The sequence below is a fragment of the Herpailurus yagouaroundi genome, unplaced genomic scaffold (genome assembly GCF_014898765.1).
Source record: "Herpailurus yagouaroundi ecotype Mexico unplaced genomic scaffold, PumYag 160, whole genome shotgun sequence".
NCBI lineage: Eukaryota > Metazoa > Chordata > Mammalia > Carnivora > Felidae > Herpailurus > Herpailurus yagouaroundi.
In genome coordinates this window covers 26,180,939-26,195,560 of record NW_024412401.1, presented here as the reverse complement: position 1 = coordinate 26,195,560, position 14,622 = coordinate 26,180,939, and the positions used below count along the sequence as shown (strand labels likewise).

The 14,622-nt window shown below is 42.5% G+C and overlaps 1 long non-coding RNA gene across 1 annotated transcript; it reads right to left on the bottom strand.

Annotated features, from left to right (window-relative positions):
• Window positions 1–7,955: 7,955 nt before the first annotated feature.
• On the bottom strand, window positions 7,956–11,129 carry LOC121034753 (uncharacterized). Its single transcript, XR_005792594.1, has 2 exons — window positions 10,544–11,129; window positions 7,956–8,763 (listed from the first exon to the last, which is right to left on the bottom strand). It is a non-coding gene; the product is annotated as an uncharacterized LOC121034753 (long non-coding RNA).
• Window positions 11,130–14,622: the final 3,493 nt, after the last annotated feature.

Here is a 14,622-nt window from a genome sequence, read left to right as displayed (position 1 = left end):
AATCTGAAGCAGGCTCCAGGCTCTGAGGTGTTACCACAGAGCCCGATGTGGGGCTCAAACTCACAAACTGCGAGATCATGATCGGAGCCAAAGTCGGACGCTCAACCGACTGAGCCACCCAGGCGCCCCCATAAATATATATTTTAAATAAGGATCTTCCTTCTTAGAAAATCCTCTAAATATTAATATGAGATTTTACTCAGATTAAGTGAAAGAAAAAAGTGACTTCTGGGAAGCATTTTTGCTTGATGTTCATGAAAATGTGTTCCCTAAGAACGAAAAGGACTATGAGGTAGAAAATGTGACTGTTAACATGGAAAAAATGTCAGGAAAACCCTCCCATGACAGAAAATACCTCCTGACACTACAAGAGAGAAATATGGGATGAACAGAATGTGGTGAATTGCAAAACTGGCCACAAATTTTTCTACCCCAGTATCCACAGTGCTTTGCAATGGGACATTGCTCTTCCCATCAAGACCAGGAGATTGTGGGAATCTAATGCACAGCATGGTGAGTACAGTTAACAATACTATATTCTACACTTGAAAGTTGCTAAAAGAGTGGATCTTAAAAGTCCTTATCACACACACACACACACACACACACACACACACACACACACACACACAAATGGTAACTGTATAAGATAATAGATATGTTAACTAACCTAATTGTGGTCATCATTCCTCAATATACACATATATTAAATCATCACATCGTCACCTTAAACTTACAAAATGCTACATATCAATCATATCTCAATTAAGCTGGGGGAGGGGAGAAAGAGGTCTGCTTTTTCATCACCTTGTATCTGGGCTTGGCCACAGACGTTCATTGAGCCAACGGACATTGGCAGATGTAATATAAGCAGAGACCTGAGAAACACTTCTCTGTGGTTTGCTTCTTGCTGATCCTAAAACCTTGAGATAGCATGTAAATGAACCCAAGCTAACCGACTAGAAGATGAAAAGCCAGACAGAGAAAATCATGGCTCTCTGGCTTATCACCTGCCAACCACCAAACATGTAAGTGAGGCCCACCAGCTGACCAGAGTTGCATGCCTCAGTTTCTTTATCTGTAAAATAAAGCTAATTTTGTAAGAGTTTATTGAGTCGGGTATAATAATGTATTTATAACTATACCAAGCATAATGAACATTACCAAATGTTATTATTTTAGGGAAAAATTGAGAAAGACATTGAAATGGACCAATTACCAAGTGTAATCCCATATAGCACGCCCATCCAGGTTATATCTACCTTTCATTGTCATTGAGCTACTTCACAACTCTGTAGAAAATGGGGAATAATGTAAATTATCGTTGTCCATAAAAATGCAGGAATATAATTGATTATTGCCTCATAGATAGACCTATCTTGATTCTATTGGTAAATCTATTCCAGCATTCCTTATTTGCCTGTATAATATGTGGTTCTTCAAATTTCCATTGGAAACAACCATAGCATCTTACTGGTTTTCTAACTAATGAGTTAAATAAAATCTTTGATACATGTTCATTGTATGTTTGTATGTGAGTCAAAATTCCCCATTTTAAAGTATCTTTTAACACTATAATTATAGTGTTTAAAAAAAATCTCTTGTGAGTCAAAAATATTGTGCCCACTTTCTTTTATATAAGAAAAAACCACAGGGGCGCCTGGGTGGCGCAGTCGGTTAAGCGTCCGACTTCGGCTCAGGTCATGATCTCGCGGTCCGTGAGTTCGAGCCCCGCGTCGGGCTCTGGGCTGATGGCTCGGAGCCTGGAGCCTGTTTCCGATTCTGTGTCTCCCTCTCTCTCTGCCCCTCCCCCGTTCATGCTCTGTCTCTCTCTGTCCCAAAAATAAATAAACATTGAAAAAAAAATTAAAAAAAAAAAAGAAAAAACCACAAAGGTATTCTCACACATGCAAGGGCACAGGTATACATATAAAATATAGAACACACACACCTTCATTTTAAAAAGTGCTTGAAGAAATCAGCATACTGAAACATAAATCAACATTAAGAAATTTGGAACAGGAGAGCACTGAAGTTAAACATTGAAATTCCTTAAATATAAGTCATATAAATATATATGGCTAGAGGTTACAGAAATAGGAAAAACATGGTTTGAAAACAACACAATAGTTTTAAAATAAATTAAACTACAATAATATAGGGAGGATTCTGGGGAAATGTGGTAAAAATATAACATTCTGACACCCTACCATGCCCAATTCCCTTCTTTTATTTTTTAAGATATTCTTAAGTAATCTCTACACCCAACGTGGGGCTCAAACCCACAACTCCAAGATCAAGGGTCACTTGCTCTACCAACTGAGCCAGCCAGGCACTCTACCCCACCCCCAATTCCCTCAAGTAGATGAGGAAATCCTATTCCATAACCACCTTACCATACAGAAGGGTTTCCCCTACATACCTGAAAAAGTTTCTGCAAATAAAGCGCAGTGGTGAGGAGGGTGGAGAGCCTACCTGTCGTGTTCTCCCCCAATACTCATAAACAGAATTTTTCCTTCTGGCAGCTCCTTCCTGCAGACCCTCCCACTGGGCCACATCAATGATCTGCCTATGTCAAGGGATCTAAAAGGGGACAGACAACCTCGTGACTATGTACACTTAAAACTAATTACCTTTGCTCTGATTTGCCACTTTTTGTAAGTATAACAACACTAAGGAACTGTAAGGACTACCACTATCTTTACCCAAAATGTTTTGTTAGGAAGAGGATGTGTAGAAAGTGTATTTTACTATTCAAAACTTGTAATTCAAAATGAATTACCATGATTCTGACTTAGCAAGAGCTGAGCACTTACAAACTCATAAAGAAGTGGAGGGGCCAAAATTTTCTATCCCAACATATGCCTCTTTGGCATGTGGATTATTTTAGTTTTATTATTTAAAAAAATTTTTTTAATGTTTATTTATTTTTGAGAGAGACAGAGCACAAGTGGGGGAGGAGCAGAGAGAGAAAGAGGGAGACACAGAATCTGAAACAGGCTCCAGGCTCCGAGCTGTCAGCACAGAGTCCCACGTGTGGCTCGAACCCACACGTGGTGAGATCGTGACCTGAGCCAAAGTTCAATGCTTAACTGACTGAGCCACCCAGGTGCCACCTAGGTTGGTTATTTTTAAAAAACAGAAGACTCATGGGGCGCCTGGGTGGCGCAGTCGGTTAAGCGTCCGACTTCAGCCAGGTCACGATCTCGCGGTCCGTGAGTTCGAGCCCCGTGTCGGGCTCTGGGCTGATGGCTCAGAGCCTGGAGCCTGTTTCCGATTCTGTGTCTCCCTCTCTCTCTGCCCCTCCCCCGTTCATGCTCTGTCTCTCTCTGTCCCAAAAATAAATAAAAAAAAAAAACGTTGAAAAAAAAAAAACAGAAGACTCAAGGAGTTTTTCTTTTTTTGCCTCCCTTGTAACCACCTAAAAGAATTTAGATAGAGGACCTATTCCAGGAAGGGAGATATCACTATAGATACCTATAGTGTAACATGAAGTAGGTATGCTAGACAGGGAGGAAACTAGCAATACCCCTTTGACCTAAATTGTCTCTATGTCCCATTGTTTCTGTATGGCCCAACAAACATATTTACCCAACATTTACTCTTTCTATTCTTTTTGTGAATTGCATTCCTTCCCTTCAAGCCTCAGGCCCCTACCCTCTTCTCCTTAAGCCATAATGACATATATACCTCATTTCTCCTTTCTTTGTAATCTCATTTTTATGTGGTTTCCCCCATATATACGTAATTAAATTTCATTTTTCCTATTAAACTATCTCATGTCAATTTAATTCTTAGACCAGCTAAAAGAACTTGAAGTGTAGAAGAAAAATTTTCCTCTCCAACATAAGCCACACCATCTGTCACAAGACTATTTGTTGAATGAAAGGTAATCACAAGAATGTTTATTGAATGAAAGGTAAATAGCCACAGAGCCTTTTGTTGATATCTTGACAAATGAAATAATTAGTATAACAGTGACTTATTAGTCCTCCTACAGGAAAGTGTGCTAAGAAACTACAAAAAATTTACATCACATATGCCAATATTTTCTACCTAAAAAAAGATATAGCACACTTAAATGTATAATTCCTGAAAAGAATTAATAAATATAATTCTGACTTACATGAGTACAACTTCTTTTTTTTTTTCAGTTTATTTATTTACTTTGAGAGACAGAAAGAGTGAGTGGGGGAGGGGCAGAGAGAGAGAATCCCAGGCACTGCTATCAGTGCAGAGCCCAATGCAGGGCTGGAACTCACCAACTGTGAGATCATGACCCAAGACAAAATCGAAAGTCAGATACTTAACCGACTGAGCCACCCAGGTGCTCCACATGGGTACAACTTCTAAGAAACTTCAGGGAATATATCATCCTCAACCAGGATATTCGCTTTTTGGAAAGAAAGATAGATCTTTCCCCCAAAAGACCAAATTACTATTTTTTTATGAAAAGTCAGCTAAATGCTAACCAGATATTAAGGCTTCTAAATGTTTACATCCTTCTAGACCAAATGTTCCCCCATTTTTGTCTTAAAGGGGCAGATAGTAAATATTTTTGCCTTGCAAAAATATGGTCTCTGTCACAACTATTCATAGTTGTGCAAAAGGCTGCCAATATGTCAACAAATGGATATGGCTGGGGTCCAATTAAATGTATTTACAAAAACAGGCAGAGAGCCAGATTTAGCCGTAGGCCATAATTTGCTGGCCTTTCCTCTAGAACTCAGTTACTGCAAAATAAAGTGTGAGAGGAGCAGGAAACATCCCCGACCCTATTTTCCCACACGAATCAGAGTTCAGCCTTCTTGTTTTCAAGAACTGCTTTCTAAATAGCACCTCAGGCAAGCAGACAAGGATCTCTCCTTTGTCTTCCTTGTTCGTATTCCTGATTGTTCCACAGACTCAGCGGAAGAAGTGAAGATGCAGAGGACATTTTCAGAGAAATCTTCTGCAATATGTGACTCAATCTCACTTCAAAGGGATCCTCTTCTGGCCCAGAAAGTCATTTTAAACTGAAGCACCACTTCTTATCCCAAAGGAAATCAAGTACCAGAGGGTCTTATCCTGCCATCTTGTGGCAGATTGGAGTATGGAAAGGGAAATGGTTGCACAGGCGGAATGCCTACTTTGTAACAGGCACTCTACTCTGTTCATGTGCTGGATGCAGGAGCTATATAGGCAGCCAAAAAAGCCACAATCCGTTGTCCTCAAGGAGCTTACAATCTATAGGACAGGAGGTATTAATCAAAAAAAATTCTCACAAACACACGTAAAGTGGTCTGAAGGAGCTTACATGATCTGAAAATGAATATAAGGGACTCAACCTGGACACAGAAGGTGGAGAAAGCTTCCCTGAAGATGAGATGATTATCATGAGGCCTGGATATGGGCAGGGATGTTTCAGGTGAGAAACTGAGGGAAGTTGATTTCAGAGAAAGGGAACAGTGGCCATAAAAACTCTGCAGTAGGAGGAAAGCAAGGGGGGGCTCTGGCATGAGATAAGGCCAGGGAGGTAAAGACAGGATTGTGCAGAGCCTCAGAAACCAGGAAAATAAGGGAGTTTTCTTTATCGTATAAGCAGAGTGAAACCATAAGATGGTTTAAAGCAAGGAGGAGACACAAAATCAGATCTACATTTCAAAAAGACTGAACTGTGTATCAGTCAGGGTCCAGTCAGGACACAGAAACTACACAGTAATTTGAACAGGGAAAGTTTAAATCAAGAATGACTAACTCTTTAACAGGAGATTGAAGTAATGAGGGACTGGTCTACAAGATAGAAGCAAAATTCTAAAAAATATACACATATCACATATAAGGAGCAGCCACTCCCCAAGAAAGGGCCTCCCACTCCCAGGGCTGAGACCCAGACCTTATTGGAGAGGAAACCTCCATGGCCCCCTGGTTGGCAGAGAAGTCACAGTGTTGCAACTTGCTGCAAATGCCCCCTCTAGGGTGCCAGGGGAAGCCCTTCAAAGGGAGGTAACCCTCTGGAGGCACTCCACTAGGAAACCACGTAAGGGGAGCATCCACAAGAAGTTTCTGACTGCTGGGTGCTGCTGGCCACAGTGCACTGCAGAAGCTGGGCACTGAAAATCCATGCACACTGCAGGAGCCTGCATGGAGCAGTACGTCCCAACTAGGAAAGAAAACCCCTTCCTCCTCCAGTGTCTCTCCAGTGCCCTCTACTGACAAAGGTTAGCATTGTGCCTTCTGGCAAAGGAAAATTATTTAAAGGCCCCAGCAGAGCAGGCAGTTTGAAGCCAGCACCCATCTTGTTAATGTGGATGAAAAAACACAAGAGGTTATATCGTCCCCAGGCATGGCCAGAAAGGACACAGACCCAGGCCCAAGAGACATACAAGTAGTTGGTAGAGTGCTGACAGGCAGCTAATCAGCACTATCCTGAACACATAAGCACCAGATGCACCTAATGAAATCTCAAACAATATTTTTCAGAGTCCAAGTCTCTTGAGACAGAACAGGCCTCCGTGGGACTGGAAGTAACTAAGTAACATCTATTAACATGACTCTATGGGACCTTCAATCAACAACATCCACCTTCTCAGGAGACCCCTGCCTCAAATTTTGCCCTTAAAAATCCTCACTTCTGGGGCACCTGGGTGGCTCAGTCAGTTGAGCTTCTGACTTTGGCTCAGGCACTGATCTCACAGATTGTGAGTTTGAGCCCCATGTTGGGCTCTCTGCTATCAGGGTGGAGCCTGCTTCAGATCCTCTGCCCCCCTTTCTATCAAAAAATATTTTTTTTAAAGAAGGGAAAAAAAAACCCTCACTTGTAAGCCACTGGGGAGTTCAGGACTTTGATCATTAATTCCTCATTCTCCACGCCAATAAATAGCCTATCTTTCTTCACTCCAAAAGCTCGGTGTCAGTCTTTTATTGGCTCGCTGTTCATGGAACTGACAAACTCTCATTTGGTTCAGTTTCAAATGTACAATGGATTTGAAGCTGAGATTGGTCTCTATGTGGAGAGCCTCCTGAGAGAGGAGCAAATAGGCCAGTTAGGAGGTACTAAGTAGTCCAGGAGAGAGAGGAGGACATGATATTAACCTATAAGGTGCTGGACAGTATACATTAGTAAGTTCCACCGTGGATTACAGAAAAGACACCAAATAGCATGGTTTATGTCGCTGTGCTCACTGGATTTGCATACATGCTGCCTTGGAAGGCGTAGCTAAGAAAGCAAAGAGGGTCAGCTGTCATGGGTCCTTAGATAAGAAATTGATAGTATCAGCTGCACTGAAGCACAGGAGAGCTTCATAAGGCACAGGAGTGGTATTGCTCCCAAGAGACATTACCTACACACCAGGTGCAATCAAAACTACATCTAATCCATGCAAACACTACCACAGTCAGGCTTGCAAAAGCAGGCCCTTGGGTCTAAAAAGTTACTAGAGAAAAATGAGCACAATTTGTAACAAAACATCATTCCTATTTTTAAAAAGCTTTTAAATGAATGACTTTTTTTTTTTTTTTTAACAGCCAGCAAGTCTGGCCTTCATACAGGCTTTCAATTCACCCACTGTCTCAAGATCATCAGGGGGGCAGGGTCCAGGTGAAGGGGGCAAAGTGCCATAGCTTATCTGTAAGGAGTCATCCCTCATTCCTCCAAAGCATTAATGTCACCAGCTGGTAGATCTTGAATACTGCCTGAGAAGCCAGGGTTTGAAGTAAATTTGTAAACAACCAAAATTTACTAAACACAAAAACAAATAGAAGTTATAATGGCTCCTTCTGCGTAGTGGAACTAAGGGTGGGGAGAGGAGGGGGGGCAGTGATTTTTTTAAATACACCCTTTTATGTGGTTTGATATTCTTTTAACCAGCCCTGAAATAAAGGTGGAGAGAAGCATTCAAATGAGTAAAGTCATTATATCATTACAACACTGGACTGGAATTTTAATTACTCAAAGATTACTCTTGGGTCTGAAAGTGATTCAAGGACTTTTTATTATCTGAGAGTGGCTGAAAAAGATATAGGACATGGCTGAGATGCTCTGTGGGGAAAGAACACAGTGTCCCTCTGCTAGCACTTCTTTGATCTCAGCTCTCTCAATATAAAGGCATCCACAGCAAGCGCGCCAAAAAAAGAACTGTTTAGAATTGAGCTCTGCTATTAAGGAGGGCCCTCGTTGTGATCAGCACGGGGTGTTGTATTTAAGTGATAACGAATCACTAAATTCTACACATGAAACTAAAACGAGTATTATGCTGTATGTTAACCAGAATTTAAATTAAAACTTGGGAGAAAAAAAAAAGAATTGAGCTCTGCTTGTTCAGTGGAACTAAGATTTGGACAAGTCTGAATCTAGGCTTGGTTTCTGAGATAGAGTTTAACAAGCTCCTTTATTCCATGAAAGTTTTCCTTGCTTCCTGCAGACGGAGTGTGATAATGCTGTCTCATCAAAACAAAACTCTTGTTTTGGTGGCATTAATCAATATACAAAAATCTCTGGAGGCACGAATCAGTAGTGAAACAGATCATCCTGGTGGTTGAGTTTGCAAAGGAGGACTTGGCTAAAAACCTTGAATCCATCATCATGCCCATAAAGAAGATATAAAAGGGTAAGGATACAGTTTGGAAGAGGAGTTGGAGGATGTCTTCGGAGAACGCTGCTGATCTTCCAACCAAAGGTGGTGGGTATGAGAGGCCTGCCTCTAACTTCAAGGCTAGACCTCCCCAGGATCCGCCAGCAAGCCTGCAGTGAGGAGCCACAGTGGACTGCCGTCTGACTCCCATCTAGGAAATATGGAGAATGGTGCCTTCCAGGTGTGGCAAATTATCAGGGCTGATTCTTTTATTTGTGGAGCACTTTCAGAGATTCCTCCTGCAAAGCCTCTCCTCCAGCAAGCCACTCAACATCTGCATCTAGCAGTACAACTGCAGCCCCTTCTGCTGAGGTCCCCTCACCTTGGAGAAAGGCCCTTTAGGAGAGTTCCTCTCCAAGTGACCACCACGCCAGCTCCCTACCACAGACCCACCTCGCACAGACAGAACTCATTCATTATTGCCCTCCTCTCGTAACTGCAACTTGTTCCTAAATCTAATTCCACCCATGGGAAAGTAACGGCATTTGCTCCACCTCCAAAGCTTTGAAGTAAAAGCCTGGCTGCCAGCCATAATTAACGGTTCAAGAAAAAAATATTAGTACTTAGACCATAAACAGACCAACACACACACTCTAAATTTCTGGGTTGCATGGGTGGGACCGCAAAATATTCCACCACATGTACATAACTATATTTTAAATGATGAATTGCCTATTGGTAGACTGTTAGATCGCCATCAATTTTTTTTTATTAACACAATTCCTACAAATCAAACTGCGGGGTCACGTGGGGCTCCAGTCAGGCGCACCACCCAGATTCTGATTCTCCGGAGACAAACGCCAGGTCCCTGCGGCCTCGGCACTGCGCACTCTCCGTCGCTCCCGCAACGCGCATGCGTCACTCAGTCCCGTTTTCTGCAACCATCTTTCCGGGTCGTGTTGCCCTCTTCGGAAAATACAGCCTTTCCTCCTTGTGGAAGTTGCCTCAAGATAGCTAAGGGTGGCTTCCGGAATAAACTCCATCCTAGAGAGCACGCCCCTCCACGAACCACCTGCCCCAAAGCGTGTGCTTACCGGCCTGCTTGGGGGACTGGGCAGCGCTCCAAGGAGGCAGGAAGCCTATCAGAACCGAGCCCCCGCCCCCTTCGCACCACCTGCTCCAGACTGGTAGGGTGGTATTCTTGAAGATTTGTTGTGAGGGTTAAATTATTAAAACTTCCTGATGCTTAAAGAGCATAGATAATTTGTAGCTACTATTAACTGCCTCCATGTCTACTCATTTTCCTTCCGGTGTTAGTAGTAATTTGGCTTCACTTCGCCAAGATTAATCTTGTGTGTTCAATCATGTATCACTTTCTCAAGAACTTATTAGTTCTCATTCCTATGGCCTCCACTTTATACTTTTCTAACTGGACTTTCTCCTTCAGCCCATCTCCGGAATCATTTATACACAAATATCCTCCTGTTGTCTTGGATCCTCAATGCTATCTCGTTCTTCCTAACTCATGAAAACTGTAAAAAGGTTACCACATCCATTTCTTCATCCCCCCCACCCCATTTACTTCACTGGAATCTGGCTCCACTAAAACTATCCCCAGCAAGTGACATTAGATCTAGTGAACGAACACTTACATGCTATACTATCTACACCTGACACATCTATGCCTGTAATCCCTGTAAACCCCTCTGCACACCCACTGGTATTCCTAATGCTCACACTCATTTTCCTACCTCTCTGATCACTCTTTATCTGCCACAAGTTTGTCTCATTTGTCCTGTCTCCCTCTGTTGGTTCCCAGGCCACCCTAGTCCTGTTTCTTTCACTCTCCGTTCATAGGCAAGCTTTTTCATGTCGTTTTGGAGTGCCAGTGACCCCAAGTCTACATACACCTCTAGCCTAGACCTTTCTTCTGAGCTTCAGACTCTTGGTTATCCCACAGGAACGTCGGACTTAACACCTCTAAAACTTACCTTTTCCAGCAAACCTGCTTCAGTTCCTGTACATTATCACCTTCCTGTGCTCATCTCAGTGGATGGCATCATGTGCTGTCTCAAAACAGAAATTGAGGAGCTACCTTAGGATCCTCCCTCTCCGTCGCCCACAGTTCTCAGTCTGTTCCCTGGGAAACAGACTCTTGAGACTTGTGTGCAGGTGGTTTATTGGGGGGAGAGGGAGGAGACAAGCTCTCAGGAACAGCATGTGAGGCCTGAGGGAGGAAAGGTGAAGTGGGAGGGGGTTGAACAGTTGATGCAGTTCAAACAGTGGCCTCAGTCAATCCTACCACGACCTGGAATGGCCCTTCACTGAGGCAGTGAGTGGAGCATATGCCCCCCAATTAACCTGTCACTGCAAGTGACCTGCTTTCAGAAAGGGGTGTGACCTTAGGTAAGGTGGCTCTCTTTCCTGTGGGCAATTCCTATAGAGGGTCTAGGATGAGAAGCATTGGCCATCAAAACTCCTAGCATGTGGGGCACCTGGGTGGTTCAGTCTTAAGCGTTTGACTCTTGGTTTTGGTTCAAGTCATGATCTCACCATTCATGGGACTGAGCCCCGCGTCGGGCTCTGCACTGACAGCACGGAGCCTGCTTGGGATTCTCTCTCTCTCCCTCTCTCAGGCCCTCCCTCACTCACATGCACATGGGTGTGCTTTCTCTCTCTCAAAAGTAAACATTTTTTAAAAAACTCTCAGCATCTGGAGGGATGAGTAGTCTACAAGAGGAAAACTGGGCATCACACCACAGTACCCACTACATCCCCATACTCCATTGGTTACCAAGTGTTTTACTGATTTCTATATTTTAATTTAAAATAAGATCCCTCATCCTTCAGACTAGTCTCTTCACTATTCAAAAAATATGAGTCTAAATTTTTTTAATTAAAAAAAAAATTTTTAACGTTTAATTTTGAGAGACAGAGCGTGAGCAAGGGAGGAGCAGAAAGGGAGACACAGAATCCGAAGCAGGCTCCAGGCTCTAAGCTGTCAGCACAGAGCCCATCGCGGGGCTTGAACTCACAGACTGTGAGATCATGACCTGAGCCAAAGTTGGATGCTTAACCAACTGAACTACCCAGGCTCCCCCCAAAAATAGGAGTCTAAATGCACCAAGCACTGTGGCAGGAACAAAGTAATGGGTGAAATAGACATAGTTCTTGCTTCCAAGATACTTACAGTCTAGTTGGGAAGTGAATAATCATCCAAATATATACTTTAAAACTATGGTAAGTGTTCTGAAGGAAAATTAAAAGTGCAGAATGCTATGAGATCTTACCAAGAAGGGAGGCTTGCCCAGCAGAGTGAGGGTGGGGGTGGGGTGGGGGTGGAGGCAGGGAAAGTTTCCCCACAGAAGTGTCAGAGACAAGGGGCGCCTCGGTGGCTCAGTCTGTTAAGCGTCTGACTTCAGCTCAGGTCATGATTTCACAGTTTGTGAGTTCAAGCCCTGCATTGGGCTCTGTGCCAACAGCTCAGAGCCTGGAGCCTGCTTCAGATTCTGTGTCTCCTTCTCTCTCTGCCCCTCCCCACTCACACTCTGTATCTCTCTGTCTCTCAAAAATAAATAAACATTAAAATAAAAAAAATTTTTTTAAGTGTCAAAGATGAGTGGGCATTAACTAGGTGTGAGCTTGGTTGTGAGGCTGGGGTGGGAGTAGAACAGTGTGGACAAGGTAACAAAATTGCAAAGTCTTGTGACAGATGAAACAAGGAGCTGGAGGACCCAAAAGGCCAGCAAATCTGGAATGCAGAAACTGAGAGGGAGGAGCAGTAAGAGACGAAAATGAAGAGGCAGGCAGCAGCCAGGGGATGCAGAGCTAAATATTTGGGTCTTTTTTCCTAAAAGTAATGAAAGCCACTAAACAGTTTTAATCTCTGTCAGGCATAAATGATATACCTCAAACAGAATATTCAACTACCCCAATCGATGTAGATAAAATGGATCATATAAATATACAAAATGGCTAAAACCTAAATTCTGTTAATGCTAAGTGGTGGGGGCAAAATATATCTATATATTCAAAGCAGGTGGTATTACTACAACAACCTGCTTCTCTACCTCTAATGCCTACCTGTGGTTCCTGTGAACAGTAACACTTAGCTCTTATTGACTGCATACTAAATGCTAGTGTGTTAAGTGCTTTACATAAATTAAATGACTTAATAAAACATCTTTGCAAAGTGGGCACTATTTCGACACTGAGATACAGAGAGTGCAACCTGTAAAAGTTCTCGCAGGCAGTAAATGGCAGAATAAGACATGAAGCCAGACGTCCAATTATAAAGCTAAAGCTTGAACTAATACACCAAAATATCCCGCCTAAGCTTTGGTAACACCCAATCTCACCTGACTTGGGTTTTTTCACACTGTCTTGGACTTTCTCCCATCGTGCCCAATTCATGAGATCACACCTGTTTTGTAAATTGATTGTCAACCAAACTCCATACAATAAACCACAGGCCACCCCTAGAACCAGAGCATTGATTCCATTGGTTCTGGCTCATTCTCTCCTCACCATCCCAAGATTTTGATGTCCCAGTCATCTGGTAGCTAAACCCAACAGTTTTTTAAAAATATTTGCTAGAAAAATACAAACTTACCTGAATATGAGCCAAAGAGAAACAAGGAGGCAAATCAGTCTTCTCCTAATAATTGTTTTATTATCCTGCTTTTGATTTTCTACCCTCTATTCCTAATCAGGAGCTAGGATGTTCCAAATTGTAGGTTTATAAAGTTAGGAAAGTACCCACTAGATGTCAGCCTTGAGCTGCAATGGGGTTTACTGGGACGTGGCCAGGGAGGTAAGCTGTTATGGAGAGAGCAAGAAATGGAAAAAAAAAGGTTTAGAGTTTGGGGGATTTCTTTTGTACTGTAAACTAATACTGGAATTGTAGTTAGCTCTTTGTACCAACACAGTAGTTTGATTTCTCAACAAGTATAATTAGGCCAATACGTTAGATGATGTCACTTCTCTGCTCAACAATCTCCAACTGTTCCCTTCTCATTCAGAGTAAAAACTGAACTCCTTACCACAGCCTATTAATACCCGACTCTACCATCCCCATTCTCACCCACTTCAGCCACACTCTCCCCTGAACACACCTGGACACTGTGGCCATCTTCTCAAGAGAGGTCCTCCTGGACACCTTTTTAAAATGGCACCCAGCCTGCACCACACCACCCATAGTGACTTATTTTTCGTCTAATACTTATCACCACCTGACACACTACATTTACTTACTGTCAGTGTCTCTCTGGGACAGACTTCCAAGAGTCATTTGTTTTCATTCAGTGAATGCTTATTAAAAACCTAATATAAAGAAGGCACTGAATTATGGGAAGTATGAGAGACATTATCTTATTGATGAGAAGCACAGTCTCTTGCTCTTAACTCATATAACATCTCAGAGAGAATGCATGCACAATATTTTAAAAGGTTTTACAAAAAGAACTATTTGACAATCATGGCTGCCCACTGTGGAAAACTATGGGAACAACAAAAACGTGATGCATGCATTCACCTCTAGGTCTATTTACTACCCTGCCTCCAAATAGAAGATTGTTCAATTCTTAAACCCTCCTTGGAAGATGTTTTCTGCAGAGTAGGAGCCTTTCTTCGTGGGTAACCCATTCCCATCCCCTGCATTTGAAACCCATTTATTTTGGTTTGTCCTCAATGCAAATGAAAACCACCCAGTTACCTTTCTCCAGATTATTCAATATGCACTATTTAAAGGTGTTCTTTGCTTTGATCTTTAATTCGAAGCTGGGTTGTATTTTTGCCCAGAAGACTCAATTAAGTTTCATTATCTCCATGTCCATTCTCCCATTCCTATACCTCATGCCCCTGGGGAAAAAGTAACCATTGTCCTTTCTGCGAAAGAAAAACAAAAAGTGAAAGTCAAGAAAAATAATCCACCATATGCATATGGCCTGGGTTCCACCAAACTACTAGGAGTAAATTCAGGCTCCTCTGGACCCAAATCAATTATTTAGCCTCTTTCCAACCCCTCCACCCTCACAGACACTGTCATTCTAATGGAAGGAAGGAAGGAAGG